The sequence below is a fragment of the Rosa chinensis genome, chromosome 3, assembly GCF_002994745.2.
Source record: "Rosa chinensis cultivar Old Blush chromosome 3, RchiOBHm-V2, whole genome shotgun sequence".
Taxonomy (NCBI): Eukaryota; Viridiplantae; Streptophyta; class Magnoliopsida; order Rosales; family Rosaceae; genus Rosa; species Rosa chinensis.
In genome coordinates, this window is record NC_037090.1 from 46,281,737 (window position 1) to 46,305,775 (window position 24,039).

Genomic DNA, 24,039 nt, shown 5'->3' on the forward strand with positions numbered 1-24,039 from the left:
CAGTCTTAAGACTGAAGTTGTTATAAGCATTACATTAGTCATGTTTTATGCATTACACGTCATACCATGTACAATGAGATACGAGCAGTATAATGCACATACTAACAATTTATGGTACTTCTCACATTATACAACACATAACCAGCCAACAATTTAAGTTTTACTGATACAAATTATTAAATTAGTACCAAAAAAAAAAACCATAGATATGCAAGCTTGTTTTGAATATGCCACAGTAAAGTGCTAGCTCAATAATTACACTCCAAGATCATTCCAACAATATGGTGGAAAATATAAGCAAATGTCATCCCATTCTTTGATAGAAAGAATGTTAGGGACAGAATCTACCCTGGAGGCAAAAAAAGCCAGGAAAAGCAGAAGAAGAAGAATGAAAGAATGCAAAAGTATAATTTTCATGTTTGAGAGTGCCTTTGAAACAACTACATATCCCTTTTCCAAGTAGGCAAAGACTTAGACGTTAATTTATACTCTATAATTAACTTCCAGAGTCTTAAGACTGAAGTTGTTATATGCATTACATTAGTCATGATTTATGTATTACACTTTTTACCATGTACAATGAGATGCTGGCAGTACAAAACACATGCTCACTGCACACAGTTTTTCTCACGTTATGCAACACATAGGCATCCAACACATAGCCTCATTGAGAATTACAAAAGTACATGTTTCACATTCCAAGTTTAACAATTAGACTCCAGAACAGAAGTCGATCAACTAAGTTTAGGCTGGAATGAGCAGTTTCTTTGCTAAGCAAGAAATATGGGAGCAGGACAAGACAATATAAAGATGATATAACACAGCGATGTATGTAACTGAGTATAAAGATGATACAACACAGAGATGAATGTAACTGAGTATGCTAAGCCAGTGAGTTATGAAGCCTCTGTTGGAGGACTTGCAAAAAGAAAAACGATATTTTGGTTGGAGAAAGTTGATCAAAAAAGAACAATGGAAAGACCCTTGACCTTGCTTAACTTGAACTACGAGACTTTGTACTGTTGTCACTGGTAGTTGCATGCTCCAAATTTGCATGCCTCACATTATGCATAGTAAATGCAAAGTGGTGCACCCTGATCAATCACATAGAGTTTCAAATTCCAAGCACAACTCACCAACAACGTACACATTCAAAATAGAAGAATCCAGAGAAAAAAAAAAAAGAGAAACCAAATAGAATATAATGCTAGGCAAGAAGACCAACACTCAAATTATATGCTTGATTAGTAAAAATGTAGCTGAGAAGCATATTTACACCCCAGAAAATGCTTACCTAAACACTGAAATGCTATGACCAAAAAAACACTGAAATGCTGTATCTACAGAACATTTAAGCCAATAATTGTTGCTAATTTTGGCCCTGGGTTGAAACTTAACACAATCATCAAATATTACCAGCCCGTCTCCAAATGGTACGGACAATTCAAGCATGTTTAGCATACTCACATGCTTCCAAAAAGAAAAACTGAAAAATAACATATAAAAGAAACACAATATGTTTGAACGGAGGGGAACTATTCCTTATAGCCTCTTATAAGCCAAACATATAAATGCAGACAACATGTATATCCAACAACAGGAACATACACATGCTTACAAATTCATACTCAAAACAGAAACGACCTGAAGCTTATTTGAATTCCAAGATAAACATCAAGGACAAGTAACAGCTCAGAAACACTATATAAATTTTTTTATATGAAGTTTCAAACTATTAGGTACATTCTTTTGTGAAACTTAAAGCTCACACAAACTTTACCTTGCAAACAATGAATCCACAGAAGATGGAATAACAACTAAACTAATAAACACAAAGCAGATTAACTATGACTCTGACCAGAAACCAAAACGAAAATAAAAACCTAGACTAAACTACTCCGGTTTCAATGAAATTTCATAGACACTAAGCGAACACACTAAACTGGATATTGGTAAATTTTTAGGGATTTTGGAGATCATTTGCTATGCTAATTAATTAAAAGAAAACAGAGGACAAAAACCTGCGAAAACAGAAACTAAAGAAATAAACAAGAAAACGATTTTAGGGTTTTTTGTTTTGAGAAAACAATCAAAATAAACAAGTTAGAGACAACATATCCACTCCAAAAACAATCAAGCAACAAAGCTTCACAACTTAGTGAACTTATCATATACACACATTGAAATAGATATGTAAATATGTTATAACGGGCATTCTAGTGTCAAATTACCAGAGGGGCTAAAAGATATAGGGGACGGTTGCGACGGTGGAGCTGACGGCGTCGAGCTCTTCACATGAGCTGTAGCAGACCACCATTGGAAGACAAGGACGCCTTCCCGCCACGCCCAACAAGTCCATAAATGTCTCCTGCTCAATTCAATTCACAGATTCAGTTAACTATAATCTCAACGTCTCCGACTGAAAAGTATATATATAATAAAGGAGATCGAAGAGAGATAAAGATACCATCTTGAACTGGAGTCTGTCGACGGCGAGATAGAAGTGGTGCTGTTGACTGCAACCAGAACAACTTTTTTTTTTTTACAAATTACAAAAAGAAAAGATTCGAGAAATAGAAGCATGAGATGAATGAAACCTGAAATGGGAAGGTGATGGAGATGGAGGAGAGGGAGCTTCAATGGCGAAGACCTCTGCAACCTAAAAATTTGATCTGAGCCTGCTACCCATTCAATTTCTTGACAGAATCACAACCAAAACCAAAGTATTAACCAAAATTAACACCAATTTACCGAAAATAGACTGCAAACGTAAACCAAAACGCAAAAAAATACCAAACGAGCGACAAGAATCGATTGCAAAGCAGAAATAGAGGGCGACAAGAAACTGATTGCTAAGCAAGAAGTCGAGAGAGTATGTGAGATTGGAGGAGGTAACTGGGGCTGAGGTGTTAGGGTTTTTGATTTGGGTATTACGGATTCTGGGCCTAGATTGGATTTCAAAGGAATTGAAGCAGGATGTGAGAGGCCGAGAGAAAAGGATGGGAGAAGATGGATGGCGAAGGTCCGATTCAGATTTGGTTGTTGGAGTTTGGTGTGTTTTTCGATCTGGTTTCTGAGAGTGAGAGCGACTTGGAGGAGAGATGAGGAAGTAAAAGATAGAGAAAGAAAGAAAAGGGAAAGCAAAAGAATAAAAAAAAAAGCAAATAGACTGAGCGCCAAAGACCCCGCCTGATTAATGTAAGGAAATGAAAAGTTAATACAACGAATTTACACTTTTTCTTATTTTGGTTACTCAAATGCAAAGACTTTATCTATTCCTTGCATATCCTTCCAACCAAAAGCAAAGACTTGTATAATTCTTTGTATAACCTAACCAAATGCAATGAATTGTCAAGTCCTTGTAGATCACTTCGTTGTATTAGCCCACATTTCTTGTAGTGACATCATACAAAAATTTTCATATAGTTTTCATACTCATGATGCACTAAACACACAACTCACTACACAACGGAAGACTTAAAACTAAGAGTACCTTCTGACGTCCACGCTACCGAACGTACACCTCTGCTTCGATATTGTAACTTGCATAATAATCCCTACACCATAAAATAGTTCACCGGGTTGAAACAACAAACCCAGTAAGCTTTTGCAAGCTCATGTGAGTAAACCTAAATAACCCCAAGCACACATTTCTGACTCGATCGCGAAGACAACAATCATCATAATGATTAATTCCAACAACTAAATCTTTTTCTTTTTCTTTTAGGAACACACATGTCACAACCATGACTACTCAAATCATTCTAATGAAAAATGGCAATCTCTGCATAGAAATTTAGTTCAGGAGATCATTGAAATGCACACAATCCAAAATAGAAATCATAGTAATCCCTGCATATAATTCAGTTCAGGAGATCACATTAAAATCAAACAAAAGATATCATAGTAATCCCTGCATATGGTTTAGTTGAAGAGATTACTTAAAAATCGACAATAGAAATGGAAAAGGAAAATAAATAAAGAATTCAAACAACTCACGCTGAAACCACAAAACCACCCTTTCAGCTTCGAATACACAATCTCACAAAATAACTCGTTTTCAAAACTTGACATCATATTATCCCAACTCACACCATAATATGAAAATCAAGTGCCTCCTTGGACAACAAAAGAAAGCATACACTCGAAACTCTCTTTTAAAAACATGTACTCCTGAGTACCATAACACAAAGTTATCCCCCAAGCAATATAGCTACAGATAGACTAGAGCTCTAACTGAATCCTACCCTATCACATCGGCCGAGGTTCAGCCTTACGATATCTTTGCACCCAGGTTACCATTATAACCTTCGGACTTCAGACCTTTCGGCCTTCAGAACAAAACCCAAGTTACCACTATAACCTTCAAACTTCAGACCTTTCGGCCCTCAGAACAAAACCCAAGTTACCACTGTAACCTTCGGACTTTGGACCATTTGGCCCTTGGAACAAGACATTTAAAGAAATCCCACATGACTCACAAATGTCACATCACAACTCCAAATCACTCTTTCAACAATATAAATCATCAAATATCTATCCGGCATAAGCAAACGTTCAATTCAATAACATGAATGAAATCACCAAAAGTCTACACATCACAATGCCACGCCATCCAGATATGCACACACACACACACACAGTCATCCACTCAGGGATGCTTACTAATACCAAATATAGTTCGCATGCACCAAAATCAAGAAATTCATGTTTATACTTGAAAACTCATTTTACATACCTGTGAACCATAGTCCTATGAATCGTAGTCAATCAACTTCATATCATTTAAAACAAATCTTCATTTACGAAAATAATTTCACATTTATCAATTAATTCCAAATAATACGTAATTCTGTTCGTAAATGAACCACGTGATCTGAAAATCCTGCTGCGTCTTCTCTTACAGCATTGATATGGTATCGACTACACTTTGTCAATCACCTAAGGAATGTACGTCACAACTTAGTACACGAATCAAAATGATTATGTTTCGAACCCCGTTTGCACTAAAATCCTGAAAGTAAGGCCAATCGAGGCGAAACCCCATCCGAGTTCACCCGAGGTCTCCAGAATGTTTATACGATCAATATATCAAAACTACAAGTCGATCGGACTATCAGATCCTCATGGATTGAAAACCGATTGAACCGAAAACCCTAAAACCCTAAAAATCATAACTCTCTCATACGATTTCCAAAAATTACAAATTATATATTGAAATACTCTTATTAACGAGTAGATCGCAATGAGGGACAGAAACTGCCCCAAAGGTGGCAGGAAGTCTCCGGAAAACGCAGCTATAGAAAGTGGTAGAGCCGCCGCCGACCTCCAAATTGGGTGGCGAGACCTATGCAAAACTCTTCCTCTCAACATGTACATAAACATTCATAACTAGCACAAAGTACGAATCAAAGCCATTTGGCCAGAATTTACCTCAAAAGATTTGAAATCCGATGAACCCTAGATCGCCAATCTTCGAAATTCGAGCCCCAGAGGTTGAATCATTGCAAGCCACCTTGGGTGAAACCTTCATCAGCGTCTGAGCTACAAAACCCCTCAAGAAACACCAACTATGGTGGCCGGAGGAGGGAGAATCGATGGAGGCGATTTAGAGCTCCACCGTGGAGGCGATTTATGAAAAATAATTGCATGCATATTAAATTTTAAAATAAATGTCTACTCATAGTATATGGCTAAGGCTGCCGTCGATCAGAACCCTCCTCGCATGGGTCATCCTCATGTGCTCGAAAGAATAAAAAAATCCCAAGAATTTTAATTTCTCGATTCCTGCTCCATGCTCCAACTTGGATCATGATGTTTGGAGAGATTGATGTGCATGCATCCCAAGAACTTCAAAGCCTAACTGGTATTGTTGCCGGAGGTGACTGGAAAATGGAGTTTTGGCTAGGTGGACCCACATGGTATTCCTAAATAGTTTTTGCTTCGTTTCTTCTTCATCAAGTCAAACCGCCTCAAACCGCCATAGAGCTCATAGGGACAACATAATGGTTCGAACGACACTGGTGACGCGCTGTCAGGTGGCTAGATGGCGAAGATATTGCCTGGCTAAGTTTTTCGATCTGGTCGGTTGGAGAGAATATAGGGTTTCCACTTTTGGTCACAGATCAAAAACTGACTTACCAATTCCTGTAAGTCCGCTTTTATACCCCTTTCTCGGAATATTAATTTTCATTTTCTAACCATTACTTTCACATATAAACTCCAATTTAAGCATGTCATGTGTCCACAAACTCAGTTTAATGTCCTCTACGACTCTCGAGAAGAACATTTTCTTAGATTGTCATCCTTTAAAAGTCAACTCTTCGGCACCCCAATAGTTAAAATAGAAATCAAGAAAAGTAAAAGTTAAAGTAAATGACTTGAATACACTAAGGAGGTGAACGGGGCATATCATCGAGTAATCACACAACAAACAGAAAATGACAATGCATACAAAATACAATGAATACCAATTTCTCCCATGTCCTAAGCCTCATTAGGATCAAGGGGAATTTACTATGCATCTCATTCATTAAACCAAGGCATGAGCAATGCATATTTTATGATTGTCTGCTAAGGTAAGTTCTCAGCTCTCTAGAATTGGCAGTTGGGCCTCAATAGGGCCCTAAATCTAATGGGAGGCCATGAGCTCAACATTTATGCAAATGTAATAACCATTTATTGGGAAATGATATTTAGAAGCATCTACAACTAACCTAAATTATCAAGCCAAAAAAATGATGAGCAGATGACTCCAAATTATTCTAAATGACTCAAATTTTCATGAAGAACTAGACACACTAATTGAAATATATATTGACAAAGTTTGATAATCAATGCATCATATGCGACGTTTTTAATGTTATTCTCTATACATTTTACTTAGTCATTTCCTTAACTATATAATTTCTAACTTAGTTTGTTGTACTTAGGTATAAATGAGCATGAAACACAGGTAATGAGCTATTACGAGGTAGAAATGAATAAATAAAGGTAAGGAAGAAATGAAGCGCATAAATGAATTAGAAATGGAGAAATGATGTTTTCCCAGTCCTATTAGGAAAAGGAGTCCCAGTTGAAGTAGGAATCATGAGTCAACTAGGAGTGAAGGAAGCTCAGTGTCGCTCTCTCGACCCAACCTTGGCAGCATCAGTGTTCAAGCAAGCCTTTCAACCAGGATACTACACGAACACTAGTACCAACCTTGTCGCTGTACCTCAGCTCACTAACCCTAGCGGGAATACCGATAATTGGAACAAAGAGGGAAACAGGGACAAGCCCACCCAGCACAATGAAAGAACACCATGAGAAAAGCCCACTTACAGTAGCGATAAAAGAGACAAGCAATGTGGCAAAGGCCCCGAGAAGCCCAAGCACAACTTATCAAACAGCCAATATTGCAATGCACCATGTAACAACTGATACAGGGAGACCCCAAAGTATGATGCACCTAGATATGAAATCTACACCACCCTCAGAACCTCCTATGAAGACATCTGGAACAACAACAGGGATATAACCCCGCGCCCACCAAAGCACAAACTAGGACAAGAGAAGCCCCGAGACAACGGTAAGTACTGCACTGTGATGCCCCGGAAATTCGCAATTATTTTCTGAGGAATTTCCGGAATCTAATTTATGGTTGTTAGACGGTTTCGTGGCTCGTGGACGGAGCGGAAGTGTTTCAGACGAATTAATTAATTGGAAAGTATGACTTTAGGGGGGGGGGGGGGGGTTCAAGGTTGACTTTTGATATGTTGGTTTTCTTCGAAAACTTCCTTCACAAAAGTTGTAGAGCGTGTCGATACGAGATCGTGGACATGTGGAACGCAAGAATCAGAGTTCGTATGAGAAAGTTATGGCCATTGGAAGGAATTTCCATTTTGGTATAAATAGAAGTTTCCCGAAGGAGAAACTTACTATTTTCATTATTTCCTTTGCCGGAAACCTTTCACTTCCTCTCTCTTCTCTCGCGGCTGCTACCTTCAGCATAGAAATAATCAGAGTGACCCGACCCGAACCCGGTATTTCGACCCGGTCGGAACTTGCATCTCCGGCGACCTCTTCCAGTGAAACCATCCCAGAACGACTCGCCTCCTTGCTCCGGTCGTCTCTGTGGTGGCCTCTTACGGTAATTCTCCTTCGCGGTGGTGCTGCAAGGTGGCACAGGTTGTGGAAATCAGACCCGACCGGAAATTGTAGCTCCGGCGACGGCACGGCTTCAAGTTTCCTTCCTTGGCTTCGTGGGGGTCGTCTGCGTCGATCTATGGTGTTTGTTTTGATCGGTTTACGTGGAAATCGGTTCAACTCAGTTGGGATTACTGTTCACGGCTTGTGAGGTAGTTTTCGATCCCTTAAGCTTGTTTTCTAACTTCGAGCCAGTTATGAAAGTTCAGAAGCATGCTTAGATGAAGAACTTTGATGTTGGGAGTTTTGTGAAATATTGAGTTTTGGCCGGCGGCGGTGCGCCACCGTCTGTGGCGGCGTTCCGATGGTGTTCCGGCCACTTAAGGAACTGTTTTTGGTATTGTATATGTTCTACACATTGATACGAGTGTTTCAATATATAATATGCAAATTTTGGAGTTCGTATGGAATTGTTATGATTTTTGCAGTTTCATACCGATCGATTTATTCTATCCGTGAGGATTTGAGCGTCTGATCGACTTGTGGTTTGGTCACATCGATCGTGGACATATTCCGGAGACTTTGGGAGGTCTCGGATGTGGTTTCGCCTCATTTGGCGTCACCTTGGGAATTTTGGTTCGATTAAGGTTTCGAACGTTATTCCTTATGATTAGTTGACTGAATCAGAGCTATAATTCCTTAGGTACGTGACGAGGTATTCTTGGACAGCTATTTTGGGTGGTTTGGCTGCCTTGTTCTGTATTGAAGACGCAGCAGGAGTTTCGAGGTGAGTAATCTCACGAAGTTCATTCACGGACGGGAATACCCTTATTGTTTTAAGAGTTATTTAGTTAACTGCAAACTATAGTTGGTATTAGTAGGCATTCCTGAGCGGATGACTATATATAGATATATATTTACGTGAAATATATATGCTTTGGTGGTTTGTGGATTTATGAAAACAATATGCATGAAATGATGCTTTTTATTGTTTTGGGGTGTGGCTTTTGGAAAACAAATGATTTGTGGAAATGGTTGATTTCGATTTGTTTTGAAAAGCGTTGAAATTTGAGAAAAACGTTGAGATTTGGGTATGAAAACAATAGGCATGAATTGATGCTTTTTATTGTTTTGTGTTATGGCTTTTTGGAAAACAATGATTATGGAAATGTTGATTTCGTTTGTTTTCAAAAGCGTTGCGATTTGTGTAACATTTTGGGTCCAATGCGACTCCTTTAATGTTTTGCTCCAAGGGACAGTGCGGCCCGAGGATCGAAGGTCTAAGACCTTGGGCAGAATATCAGGTGACCACGTCTTTGGCCGGATGAGTGGTTACGTTTTCAGTTAGAGCTCTAATCTGTCTGCCATATAGGTAATTCATGGGGTAACGGGAATTGGTTATTGATAACTCATGACATTACGTATTTTTAGGGAACAAGGTGTGAGTTGCTTCCTTATTAATGGTTTTTAAGGGGGCAAGGTGCAAGTTGTTTTCCTTATTAACGATTTGATAGAAATCAAGGTGTGAGTTGCTTTCTATGGTACGCTTATGGTACAACTGATAGAATTCAAGGTGTGAGTTGTTTTCTATGTTTTACTGATAGAAATCAAGGTGTGAGTTGCTTTCTATGGTACGCTTATGGTACAACTGATAGAATTCAAGGTGTGAGTTGTTTTCTATGTTTTACTGATAGAATTCAAGGTGTGAGTTGTTTTCTATGTTTTACTAATAGAATTCAAGTGTGGGTTGTTTTCTATGGTACAATTTTGGTACAATTGATAGGAACCAAGGAGTGAGTTGTTTTCTATGTTTCGATTTGAAAGGAAATTAAAGTGTGAGTTATTCTCCTTTATTTCGTGTTTTAAGGAATCAAAGCGTGAGTTGTTTTCCTCGTTTGGCGTGAGTTGTGCATGTGTGTTTTGAGTTACTCATACGGGCTTGCAAAAGCTTACCGGGTTTGTTGTGTGACAACCCAGTACACTTTTCAAACGGTGTAGGGGTTAATCCTTCAGGTCAGGGTAATCGTGGCTGAAACCGATGTAGCGAGCTAGCAGCTTTACGGTAGGAAGCCAATTTTGTGACTTTACCGTTATTTGGACTTCCGTTGTAGTGAGCTCTGAGGAGCATTTACGTTTTATCTTGTTGTTGACAATTTAATCCATAAGCTTGTGTAATGTATAACTCTTTGGAGTGAGTGTATATTAACTTTGAGGGTTCAGGGCATCAATATGTGTGTAAGTTTAAGGGAAAAAGATTTCAGATATTTTGTATTGATGACTGGACGTTCACGCATATATAATTATGGGGTTATATATATATCGATTTTTATTTGTTTAAAAATCAGGGGCGTGACAGTTTGGTATCAGAGCGTAAGGTGCATATTTGGTGACAATCAATACTGCTCGAGTGATGGCCCGTCTGCAGCGGATCACCATCTGATGCTCTTCGGTATTGATATAGTCATTGGGTATGCAATGAGCGTTGGATTGTGAGACTTCAGGGTAGTGTTGGCTCAATGAACAAAGTGTAGGAGCTTAAGGTAGCTTCTAGGAGTTATAGTCTTTTGAGGAATGAGGACCTTTAGATTTAACTCGAGATTTACGTAGGGGATAGAATTGTATCTTCCGACATTGTGTGTGGTTGATTTAGTCATAACGTTGACTTATACTTGTAGTTGGAAGTTGTACAAGTATTAATCACAGGTTGTTATGCTTCTTAGGTGATGGATTCACAAGGAGGCCGAGCTAGGGGTCGAGGTAGACCCATAGGCAGGGGTAGAGCCCGAGGTAGGGGCAGGATTCCTCCACCGGTTGAGGAGATATTCGAGGATGAGGTTGAGGCATTGAATGTTGAGCTTCCTGTTCCACCCGTTGTAGAGGTTGCGAATGTTGTGGATCCCACTCGTTTGTCAAAGTTGGCAAAGGAGATTTCGAGGTTGGGAGGAGTTCTATTCCAGGGAGGTACGGATCACATGTTGGCAAATCAATGGATCGAGAACATGAAGACCTACTTTGAGATGGTCGTCTGCGATGACGTTGAGAAGAGGAAGATTGCCACATTTATGCTCCAAGGCGATGCACCGGTGTGGTGGACTGGCATGCAGAGAGTGATGGATGTGTCCACCATGACCTGGGATGAGTTCGTGGAACTGTTCAGGAAGAAGTACTTTCCGCCTTCAGTGAGGGAGCAGTTGGAAAGGGAATTTGTCTCGTTAGTCCAAGGGACTAAGAGTGTGAGGGATTATAAGGCTGAGTTCTCAAGGCTGTATCGGTTTGTGAGACAGATGGATGCTGAGAGCTTAGCTATGAAGTTTCAGTGGGGACTGAATGCTTAGATCCGGCGTGATGTCGCCGTTCTGGAACTGAAGGTGATGGAGCTCATTTTCGCTAAGGCTATGGCCATTGAGCAGGAGAACTTGATTTTCCAAGAGCAGGAGTTGGCTGAGAGGGACTCCTGAAGGAAGGGAAAGGTAACTGCTGAGAGCAGTGAAGGGACAGATGCTCAGGGTGGGTTCTGGAATAGGCGCATGACTCATCAGCAGGCGCCAGCTAGGGAAGCGGTTGCACCTGCTAGGGCTGCACCTGTTGGGCAGGGAGTACCTCTGAGATGTTACAACTATAAGGAGATTGGCCATACTGCTAAGGCTTGCACAAAACCGAAGAACTTGGCGTGTTTTACTTGTGGCCAGACAGGGCATTTCTTAAGGGATTGTACCCGGCAGCAGGGTAGGGGACAAGGAAATCAGCGAGGACAGCAGCCTTTGGGGCATGTCTGAGTGGATGCTAATTTCAGCAAAGTGTAGGGAATGGAGGTGTCTTATCAGCCTTAAGACTTTTCTTGCTAAGGCGAAATGTGATAGTGGAGAACTAAAATCCTTTGTGTGTTGTAACAGGCTTTGCCTGATGTCTATAGTTAGACTTTTGCGTGTGGCTTTCCTTTTGTAAAATACTGTTTTAGGTTGTATGTTGCATGATGCATTTTTCATTGTTGTAATAGAGGAGTCTTTTACAACTTTGTTTGTATGTGCAATACCATGTGACATTTGATGAGTAGTTTGACCGAGGCTGAATCTCATCCTACTGTGTTCAGAGATAGTTAGAAATGCTTGTTGTGATTTTGCAAATAGTTGACTATGGCAAGACTTAGAGTTTATCGATTTATTTGAAATGAAATGTCATTTTAAATTTAGCATTGAGAGTGTTGCAATAGATGATATATCGATGCAGATACTGTGAGGACAGGACTCTGGACTCTTAGGTAGTTGTGCATAGTGTTATTGAAATAGAAGATGTGGTGATCAGTGTTAGTGTTTGGATTGCAGAGAAATTTTGAACGGGGATAATTGACTAGGTCAACACCCTGTGGAGGCTTTAGAATGAGTGTTTTTCTCGCAGGGGAATAAGAATTGGATTTTTGGGAATGAGTTTATTCGTACTTGTTGGTTTTGTACGTTTAAATTTCAGGACGAAATTTCTTTAAGGGGGGTGGAATGTGATGCCCCAGAAATTAGCAATTATTTTCCGAGGAATTTCCGGAATCTAATTTATGGTTGTTAGACGGTTTCGTGGCTCGTGGATGGAGCGGAAGTGTTTCAGACGAATTAATTAATTGGAAAGTATGACTTTAGGGGGGGTTCAAGGTTGACTTTTGATATGTTGGTTTTCATCAAAAACCTCCTTCACGAAAGTTGTAGAGCGCGTTGATACGAATTCGTGGACATGTGGAACGCGAGAATCGGAGTTCGTTTGAGAAAGTTATGGCCATTGGAAGGAATTTCTATTTTGGTATAAATAGAAGTTTCCCGAAGGAGAAACTTACTATTTTCATTATTTCCTTTTCCGGAAACCTTTTCACTTCCTCTCTCTTCTCTCTCAGCTGCTACCTTCAGAATCTAAATAATCAGAGTGACCCGACCCGAACCCGGTATTCCGACCCGGTCGGAACATGCATCTCCGGCGACCTCTTCCGGTGAAACCAGCCCAGAACGACTCGCCTCCTTGCTCCGGTCGTCTCTGTGGTGGCCTCTTACAGCGATTCTCCTTCGCAGTGGTGCTGCAAGGTGGCACAGGTTGTGGAAATCGGACCCGACCGAAAATCGTAGCTCCGGCGACGGCACGGCTTCAAGTTTCCTTCCTTGGCTTCGTGGCGGTCGTCTGAGTCGATCTATGGTGTTTGTTTTGATCGGTTTACGTGGAAATCGATTCAACTCAGTTGGGATTACTGTTCACGGCTTGTGAGGTAGTTTTCGATCCCTTAAGCTTGTTTTCTGACTTCGAGCCAGTTATGAAAGTTCAGAAGCATGCTTAGATGAAGAACTTTGATGTTGGGAGTTTTGTGAAATATTGAGTTTTGGCCGGCGGCGGTGCGCCACCCTCTGTGGCGGTGTTCCGATGGTGTTCCGGCCACTTAAGGAACTGTTTTTGGTAGTGTATATGTTCTACACGTTGATACGAGCGTTTCAAAATATAATATGCAAATTTTGGAGTTCGTATGGAATTGTTATGATTTTTGCAGTTTCATACCGATCGATTTATTCTATCCGTGAGGATTTGAGCGTCCGATCGACTTATGGTTTGGTCACATTGATCGTGGACGTATTCCGGAGACTTTGGGAGGTCTCGGATGTGGTTTCCCCTCATTTGGCGTCACCTTGGGAATTTTGGTTCGATTAAGGTTTCGGACGTTATTCCTTGTGATTAGTTGACTGAATCAGAGCTATAATTCCTTAGGTACGTGACGAGGTATTCTTGGACAGCTATTTTGGGTGGTTTGGCTGCCTTGTTCTGTATTGAAGAGTCAGCAGGAGTTTCGAGGTGAGTAATCTCACGAAGTTCATTCACGGACGAGAATACCCTTACTGTTTTGAGAGTTATTATTTAGTTAACTGCAAACTATAGTTGGTATTAGTAGGCATTCCTAAACGGATGACTACATATAGATATATATTTACGTGAAATATATATGTTTTGGTGGTTTGTGGATTTATGAAAACAATATGCATGAAATGATGCTTTTTATTGTTTTGGGGTGTGGCTTTTGGAAAACAAATGATTTGTGGAAATGATTGATTTCGATTTGTTTTGAAAAGCGTTGAAATTTGAGAAAAACATTGATATTTGGGTATGAAAACAATAGGCATGAATTGATGCTTTTTATTGTTTTGTGTTATGGCTTTTTGGAAAACAATGATTATGGAAATGTTGATTTCGTTTGTTTTCAAAAGCATTGCGATTTTTGTAACATTTTGGGTCCAATGCGACTCCTTTAATGTTTTGCTCCAAGGGACAGTGCGGTCCGAGGATCGAAGGTCTAAGACCTTGGGCAGAATATCAGGTGACCACGTCTTTGGTCGGACGAGTGGTTACGTTTTCAGTTAGAGCTCTAATCTGTCTGCCATATAGGTAATTCATGGGGTAACGGGAAGTGGTTATTGATAACTCATGACATTACATATTTTTAGGGAACAAGGTGTGAGTTGCTTCCTTATTAATGGTTTTTAAGGGGGCAAGGTGCAAGTTGTTTTCCTTATTAACGATTTGATAGAAATCAAGGTGTGAGTTGCTTTCTATGGTACGCTTATGGTACAACTGATAGAATTCAAGGTGTGAGTTGTTTTCTATGTTTTACTAATAGAAATCAAGGTGTGAGTTGCTTTCTATGGTACGCTTATGGTACACCTGATAGAATTCAAGGTGTGAGTTGTTTTCTATGTTTTACTGATAGAATTCAAGGTGTGAGTTGTTTTCTATGTTTTACTGATAGAATTCAAGTGTGGGTTGTTTTCTATGGTACGATTTTGGTACAATTGATAGGAATCAAGGAGTGAGTTGTTTTCTATGTTTCGATTTGAAAGGAAATTAAAGTGTGAGTTATTCTCCTTTATTTCGTGTTTTAAGGAATCAAAGCCTGAGTTGTTTTCCTCTTTTGGCGTGAGTTATGCTTGTGTATTTTGAGTTACTCATACAGGCTTGCAAAAGCTTACCGGGTTTGTTGTGTGACAACCCGGTACACTATTCAAACGGTGTAGGGGTTAATTCTGCAGGTCAGGGTAATCGTGGCTGAAACCGAGGTAGTGAGCTAGCAACTTTACGGTAGGAAGCCAATTTTGTGACTTTACCGTTATTTGGACTTCCGTTGTAGTGAGCTCTGAGGAGCATTTACGTTTTATCTTGTTGTTGACAATTTAATTCGTAAGCTTGTGTAATATATAACTCTTTGGAGTGAGAGTATATTAACTTTGAGGGTTCAGGGCATCAATATGTGTGTAAGTTTAAGGGAAAAAGATTTCAGATATTTTGTATTGATGACTGGACGTTCACGCATATATAATTATGGGGTTATATATATATATCGATTTTTATTTCTTTAAAAATCAGGGGCGTGACATGCACCTACCATGAAAAACCATGCCATCCTACCAATATCTGTTGGGCACTAAAGAATGTTATCGAGTACCTTATCCAAAATGGTAAAAACCAGCAATATTGCACCCCCGCCATATGAGCCAACGCTATTGAAGTTTATGGACAGATATTGACCAGACACAGTGGTGCACCATGTGCCGAGACCCTTCACATACCCAAACGCCAATGCCCTCAGGGGCAAGAAATACTAGGACTCAGTTACGAATGCAACACTCCCGAAGTGGACTAGGATTCGATCACTTTTAACCGCCAAGAGGACGCCGTAAGGAAACACCACAACAATCCCTTCTTGATCACTATGGTTATCAACCACTATCGATGCCACAGGGTCTTTGTTGATAGTGGCGTCGCGGTCAGCGTAATGTTCAGCAGTTGCTATGAAGGTCTAAGGAGAGACAAGAAGAAACTCGCCCAAGATCATGAACTTGTAATCAGCTTTGCAGGAGAAATCACACAACCCCTAGGGTCGGACAACTTACACATCACACTCAATGGAGGTAGCCCTATCGCCATAATGACAACACACTTCATCGTCGTCAACTGCCCTTCATCCTACAATGTCATTCTGGGGCGAGATGCCATTTGGGGACTTCAATGCTTTGTGGCAGGACACATGCTGATGATGAAGATACCCACTCCCGGGAGTATCTTTACAGTTAAAGGTGACCAAGAGATAACGAGACAGTGCAACTCCCTGACCGTCGCGAGAGGGCGTGGTAGACATAAGATACTCCTGGCCACAAACCTTCCCTCCCCATCTAAAAAGCCTGACGATCCAAACGAGGATACTGATACACATAAAGATAGCGATACCAGCAGCAAAAAGAAAGAAGACAAAAGGAAGCTCAAACACCCAAGGCCAGACGCCTTGGAAGAGTTGATATCGGTCTCTATATCAGACACTGTTAGAAAGGGAAGGTCAAAATAGGTTCCAAAACAAATCCACACTTTCAAGCAAAGCTGACTGTGTTCCTCAAATCTAGATAAGAAGTATTCGCATGTCGTACACCGACATGCCACGATATCGCCAGACCTACTCATTCACAAACTCACCATCTCGCCAGTCGCCCCACCTATCAGACAGAAGCGAAAGGCATTCATAGAAGAAAAGAATAAAGCCATCCAACCAGAAGTCAAGAAGCTCCAGGACATCAGCTTTGTCAGGGAGGTATCCTATCTGACATGGCTTTCTAATGTCATAATGGTAAAGTGACAGGACCCCCCCCCCCCCCCCCCCCCCCGCCCCCCAAGATTTCACCCTGAAATCTGAAGTGGCCATGCAGAGTCCATCTCAGAAGAAATTTTACCAAAAATTTGGTGAAACTTCCCCTAAAATGGACTACCCATAACCTGTAGAAAGATGATAACACTTCTAAACAGTCCATCCTTATTCCCTGAAGCCACCGTGCTCCCCATATCACATTATCTCCCAGTTCACATCACACAAATCTCCATTGAACAATATATAGCCACTAGGTTACCAGAGCAATCTGATACTGAAGAATATAAAACAAAAAGGATAAAAGGATCGATAAATCCTATAATGCGGAAGCAGTGATAAATATGCCTCAATTCCATGAATGCCCGACCTTAACAAATCTAGCTTGCAAGCTGGGGATTTAAAACCGAAGGTCCTAGGGGAAAAATGCTTTCCCAAATTATTCTCTTAAAAACCAAGCATGCAGTAAAATCTTGAAATTACTCTTAATCTTTCTCTTTACTAAAATCATGACCACGTGTTGTCTCAAAATCTCTTAAAATAATCTCATAGTCTCTTAATTCTCGTTAAAATATTCATGTCTAAAAAAAACAGGCGATAACTAGAGGGAACTGCTGACTAGTCATCTCATGCCACCTGGAGGGGAGTACCGACCAGAGACATGTCAGAGGGGACTGCCGACCGGATAAGGAGGTGATGCTTAGAAGGGACTGCCGACTAACCATAGATAGTTAGAGGGGACTGCCGATTAACTATCTCATGTCATCTGGAGAGGACTGCCGAGCAGATGAATCATCAAAGGGGACTGCTGACCAGAATATTTTGTAAGGAACTGCCAACCAGAATATTGTTTGGAGGGGACTGCCGACCAGACTATTACCTAGAGAGGACTGCCAACCAGGTAATGCATGCATGCGCTGACTTATTTACCTCCTCAATAAACTGGAATCAATCTCTTTAAAATAATTACTTTCGGAAAGAACCCGACATTAATTCAATAAATCATCAATAAATTACCGAAAGCATAACTCAGGAATATCTCAATAACTCAAAGCTCATAAAACTTAATATCAGAATAAATCCTCGAAAACATAAATAAAATACTCTATAAATCAATAAATGATTCCAGAAAGAAAACTCAATATAACTTCAAAGCTGATAAATTCTGAGCTCATAACTCAATAAATCTCGATAATACAATCATGCTCAGATACTTGATAAATCGTTCGTACTCGTATATCATTATATAAATCGATATTCGAAATCAATAACTCTCATAATAATTTCTTAATCAATCACTTCCCGTAAATCACTTCTCAACTCAATAACTCATAAATAAATAGCTCGAAAATCTACTAAAAGCCCTCGGGAAGGAAATTCACTAATAATCTCGTAATTCATATAAGTAAATCTGAAGAAATCAAAGCCCATAAAATCATAAAACTCAATAACTCAAATCATAAATTAAATCCAAAGCGGAAATAATAATATACTGCATACACAATTAATTTAAAATAAATCTCCACTCATAGATTTCGGTTACGACAACCATCCAACTATTTCTTCCTCAACTCACATTATCCGTCGTCCTAAACAATCAATATAATAAATAATTATTTCTCAGGAACTGGAACTTAATTTAAGATAATAATTTCAAAACCCTAAAACTAATAAATCATTGGATACTCGAACTCAATACGTAACAGGACCAAACTTCATAAGTTATATCCACTCAATAAATATAACAATATATCAAAAAATATGATCGATCCAATGGTCGGATCTTCCCAAAATAAAACTCCGAACTTCCCAAAACTTTGGAAATTCCAAACATTTTCAAAATGTGCACCAATCGATACGAAGTTTATATCTATATGCTCATAACAATATACTCGACCAAACTAGAATGCCTGATACTGTCAGAGATAATGCTTACCCATTCCAACCATCACATCAAAAGCCAATGGAGAAAGTCTCCTCTAAGCACAAAAATTCCACTAGCGAAACTTCACACTTTCATAATCCTCAAGGGAGAAAGTCTCTGCTAAGCGCCCCAACTCCGCTAGCGGAACTTCTCAATTTCAGAATCCTCAAGGAAGAAAGTCTCAGCTAAGCGCGCCAACTTCGCTAGTGAAACATCTCACTTTTAGAATCCTCAAGGAAGAAAGTCTCTGCCAAGCGCAACTTTGTTAGCAGAACTTCTCATTTTCAGAATCCTCAACTTTCAGAATCCTCAAAGGAGAAAGTCTCCGCTAAGAGCGCCAACTCCGCTAGCGGAACTTCTCACCTTCAGAATCCTAAAGGGAGAAGGTCTCTGTTAAGCATAACTTCGCTAGAGGAATTTCTCACTTTCAAAATCTTAACAAGTCAAACCTCCGCTACAGAGAAACGCCGCTAGCGAGCTTCTCATAAAGGCAACGCCTTGTAATGACAGTGACCTCTACGCGACATTGTAGTCAAGAATTTTTCTCCAGGAAAGAGTAAAGGGACAGGCCAATGACGTCCATGTCAGCACTGATCTGGCGGTTGACCCCTGACGCTTGGGTATCAAATATTAAGCTCGCTACTTAACACCCAATGCTTTATGCAGCTCCACTCTTCAAACAATTATCTGATCAAACGGAGGCCTATCTTAGCAGGGGACTGGGGGACCCCCTGGGAAGTCAAGCAGGTGCCCACCCGAAAGGTATAAAGTGTTTGCTGAGAACAAGTCCATGGTTGACAACGCACTGACGCTAATTATGCTCGGCAAGACTAGTAGAAGTAACGCTTCAAACAGCTAGGCAACTCCCCAACCAAGATAGCCCTCCTTGACAAGGTAATTTGGAGAATTGTACTTACATAGGCATTTGCCTAAGCATAATTATCTATGCTAGAAGCATTAGACCATCACAACCTACGGAAACATTGCTAGACGCGCTATCACCTTAGCCCCAGGTGAACCTGAGATCACCGCTAACGCGCCACCACACTCCAAGAACGCCTCGCTGAAGTATTAGAACCTGGTAATTGAAGCATATCAGTCCCACATCGAAAACAAGGGAGAGATCAGTCTCTCCATCACCTATAAAAGGTCCATTCCTCTCTCCTCATTAACTACGCATTTATTACTTACCTAACATTACTTTGTCAACATAAATACATTGACTCACTGAGGCATCAGAGTAGAGAAGGCCACCAACCGCGGTCTCCCTCTAATGCCCCTTGGTATTTTACTTGACAGGTAATACTAGTGCTACGATCTCTTCAGTAGCGGTCTGAGCTTGGACCAGTGTTAACAAGATTTAGTCACCGCTGAATCTTAGACATTAACAAATACTGTAGACCGGAATATTCTGGATTGTACTGCCAACTAGAATATTGTCTGGAGGGTACTGCTGACCAAACTATTACTTGGAGGGTACTGCCGACCAGGTAATACATATATGCATGCACTAACATATTTACCTCTTCGAATAACTGAAATCATTAAATCATATCAAAAAGCTCATGAAATCTCAATAACTCGTTTATACTCAAATACTGGAATATCATACTCATAACATTTAAATTTCCATTACTCTCAAAAACTCTATACTCAGAATGCTCAAAAATAGGTCAATGCTTTCGGAAATGAAACTCAATATTAACTCCATAAATCATCGAAAGCATAAATCAAGAAATCTTGATAAACCAAAGCTCATAAAACTAAATCTCTCAATAAATCTTAACTTCATAAATAAATCTCATAATAAATGAAAGCTCGAAAGTATTATTGCATACATAATTTAATTTCAAAGCAAAGGTCCACTCACAGAATCACGCTATGACGTCTGTCCAACAATTTCCTCCTTAAGCTCGATCTGCACGTCGTTCTAAATAAATTAATACTATGAATAATTGTCCTTCAGAATCAGAACTAAATTGATGATAATTAATTCGAAACCCTAAAACCGATAAATCATTGGAAGCTCGAAATCATAAAAGAACTAGCCCAAACTTCATACGTTATATCAACTCAATAGTTATAATTACATATCGGAAAATGGGATCCTTCTAAAGATTAGATTTTCCCGAATCGAAACCCGCGATCACTTTCAAAATTTGCATCGACTGATACAAAATCCATATCTACACGCTCATAACGATATACTCGACCTAACAAACCAAAATAGGATGCTCGGAATGGCCAGACGCACTCCCAAGCGGCAACACAGGCTGCTGCACGTCGAACCCACGCGCAACAGTTCCAACCCTGAATTGGGTCACAAAATTTCATCAACACAATCCTTACAACTTACCAACAACTTTCTCAACTACAACATTGATCAATTTCAAGTGTATAAATCAGAATTTACCTTGAAACCCCAAAAAATCCTAGAATTCTTCTTGCCGTCGATTCTCCTTCCTCCGAAAAAATTGGAGCTACCCACTAGTTGGGTTCGAACCACGAAGAAGATAGCTCCAAGATGTGGGTGGTGGTCCGGCCTGAGGTGGCCGGAATAACGAGATTTGGCTGGAAAAACACAAATGACGACGTCAGAGTTTTTTACTTGCTTCACCTCCTACCGCCATAATTAGTGTGCACCACTGCCACAGATAGGAAGAGGAAGTCAAATCAGTCCAAAAGAGACCGGTTTCACTACCAAAGGTGACCGGAATAGACCCGGGTGAATTCGGGAAGCTTGGCGCCGAAACTGCTCTCTCTTCAATTTCCCAAAATGGAAATCCCCAAAATAGCAATTTCTACTTTCGGTAGCACCTAAATATGCTTTAAAGAATTTCTCAAAAATTACAAGGTTGCCACTAGCTTTAAACATTTGCAACTCCTTTGTTACAACTCTGATTTTAACGTGTTATATTACTTTGTAGAAGGAAGTTTCCTCAAAAATTGACCCAACCAAAAAGTCAACTCTTGACACCCCTAAAATGACTAGTAGATGGATAAGTTTGGGTACAGGGCATAACAAAACGACAATTACATTTACTTTTTACTTCGTTTCTATACTTTTCGTTGACCAAAAGTTGACTTTTTGTTCGCCTTAGTTTTTTAGGAAACTTCCTTCATGAAAGATGTAGAACACATCAAACCGAGTTTGTGGAGATGTGTCGAGTAAGAATCAGAATTCGTATGGAATAGTTAAGGTCTATGAAATTTTATTCCTATGTCAGAGTTTTTTAGAAATTTCTTTGATGTCAAGATCACAACATGAGCGTTATAATTTATGTTTGGGCCAATGTTCTTTCATTTGGGCCTGAAATATTACCACAGCTTATTGAGATATGGATTGTCGAAGTTAATTTGAAGAAAGACAAAGTGGGAGTTACAAAATCGAGTTTTGGGCCTAGGATGGAGTTGAGAAATAACTAAAGAAGTTTCCGTCGAAAAATGAATAAAAGAAAAGTTACGAGCCCAAAATCCGGAAGTAATCATCTAGGAGAGTTTCGTAATTGGTCACAAGGGCAAGATGGGTATTTGATGCACAAAAGTATAAATAAGAAGTATAAGGTGAGAAAACCTAGAAACCCCTAAAACTCACTCCTTCTCCCTTCGCAGCCACAACCTCCTCTCTCTCTCTCTCTCCCTTTCGTTTTTCGCTATGCCTTCACTGGAAAGCATGACGTCTGGCCATCACTTCACGTCACAGCCACCACCAGTCAAACCGGGACTCAAATCCGACCCAAACCCAACAAGAATCACCGGCATTCAACTCCTCCAGCCAGTGCACGCGACAACCACAGTTCCTGCCACCATGCCTCGCCGAAAAGGCTACTATCGATCACTTTCTCCACTCAATGCCATCACCAATTCGTTCAAACTAAGCCGCTCATCCAAACCTGGAAGCCTTTACACCATCTGACGCCAGATGACCACCGAACGCACTGCACGCTAGAGTTTTTCTATGGGTTGTGTTGGTTCTCTAACCTCCGGCCTGAATTGAGTAAAATCAACTCCAAAACTAGAATCAGCACTTCTCCCTTCACCAAAACCTCTAGTCCCGACCCCCATTTCTGACCAGAGCCTTCTCACGTGTCGTCGCCGGTGCGTGGACCACTGCAGCTCTGCCACTCACGACCACAAGACTTTCGAACGTCTCCATTTGGTAAATTTCGTCACGCTTTTTGTGGTTGAGCCTCCATTATGAGTTTAACCCTAACCTTATAATTTAAATTGATTCATAGTTGACGGAGAAGAGGTATAACCTTTAAATTATTGGAAATCATCTGGGAATGGTGATTCTGAAGTAATGGCTTAAGGTAGAAAAAGAGGGTCAAGTCGGTTGACCCAAATAAGCGTCAAATAGATTGTTCGAATATTGGTTATCGATCCTGAAATTGGTTGAGGATAGATTGATGACTTATAAATGTCTCAGTTACTTAAGGAACTCTTCATTGTTAAAAAGTTACAAAGTCGATTTAATTATTTGTTAAGGACTCGAGCATGACTACTTGAGATAGACCAAAGGATCAATATTGAAAAATGACGGACTAGAGGAAATTTCCCAGCTTTTCACTTGGGAAGGAAAAGTTTGACAACGGAATTAGTCAATTCACTGTGAATGGACTTTTGATTTTAAATGATGCAAGTGATTATTTTACGAATGAGTGATTTATTTATTTATCGTTTCATTTATCAAGCGTATTATTTGGTTTCGGATATTATTTGCTTTTGTATTATAATTTGAACATATGGTTAGATTTTAGAATTTGATTACGATTTATCTCATGGATTTTCTTTTAATGATGATTTCAAAGATTTAATTGTGATTTGTTTCGATTTTGACTTTTGGGAATGGTTTCGCTTTACCTTTTACTTTGACCTTGAGTTTTCGATGATTCATCTCCGATAAATGGTCATTATTTGGAATTGTGATTTTACTTTAATCTTGCCTATTTGTTTATTGATTCAAGAGTATTTTGGCTTGTGGACACGTCATCCAATTTAATTGATTTCCCATGAGACTTTCCGAGTACGATTGGGAATCGTACTTGTGATTTCATTTGCGAGATTTTAAAGAAGACTTTATGGATTTTATGCATTTATGGATTTTATGGTTTTCGAAGGTTTTTCTTCACCATACTTGGGTTCCTTTATTTTGTCTCCTCCTCACATGGGTTGCAGCTTAGTGTTTTGTATAGGCGTCCTCCTCACTTACTTTGTGTTTGTGAGTTGCAGTCGAGCATAGAGTCTGGGAGGCTCCAGACTCGAGTATTTGTTGTATGATGATTTCTTCTTCCCCATACTCTACTATTACTTAACTAGTGAGGCTAGTCTGTGTGAGCCTCGG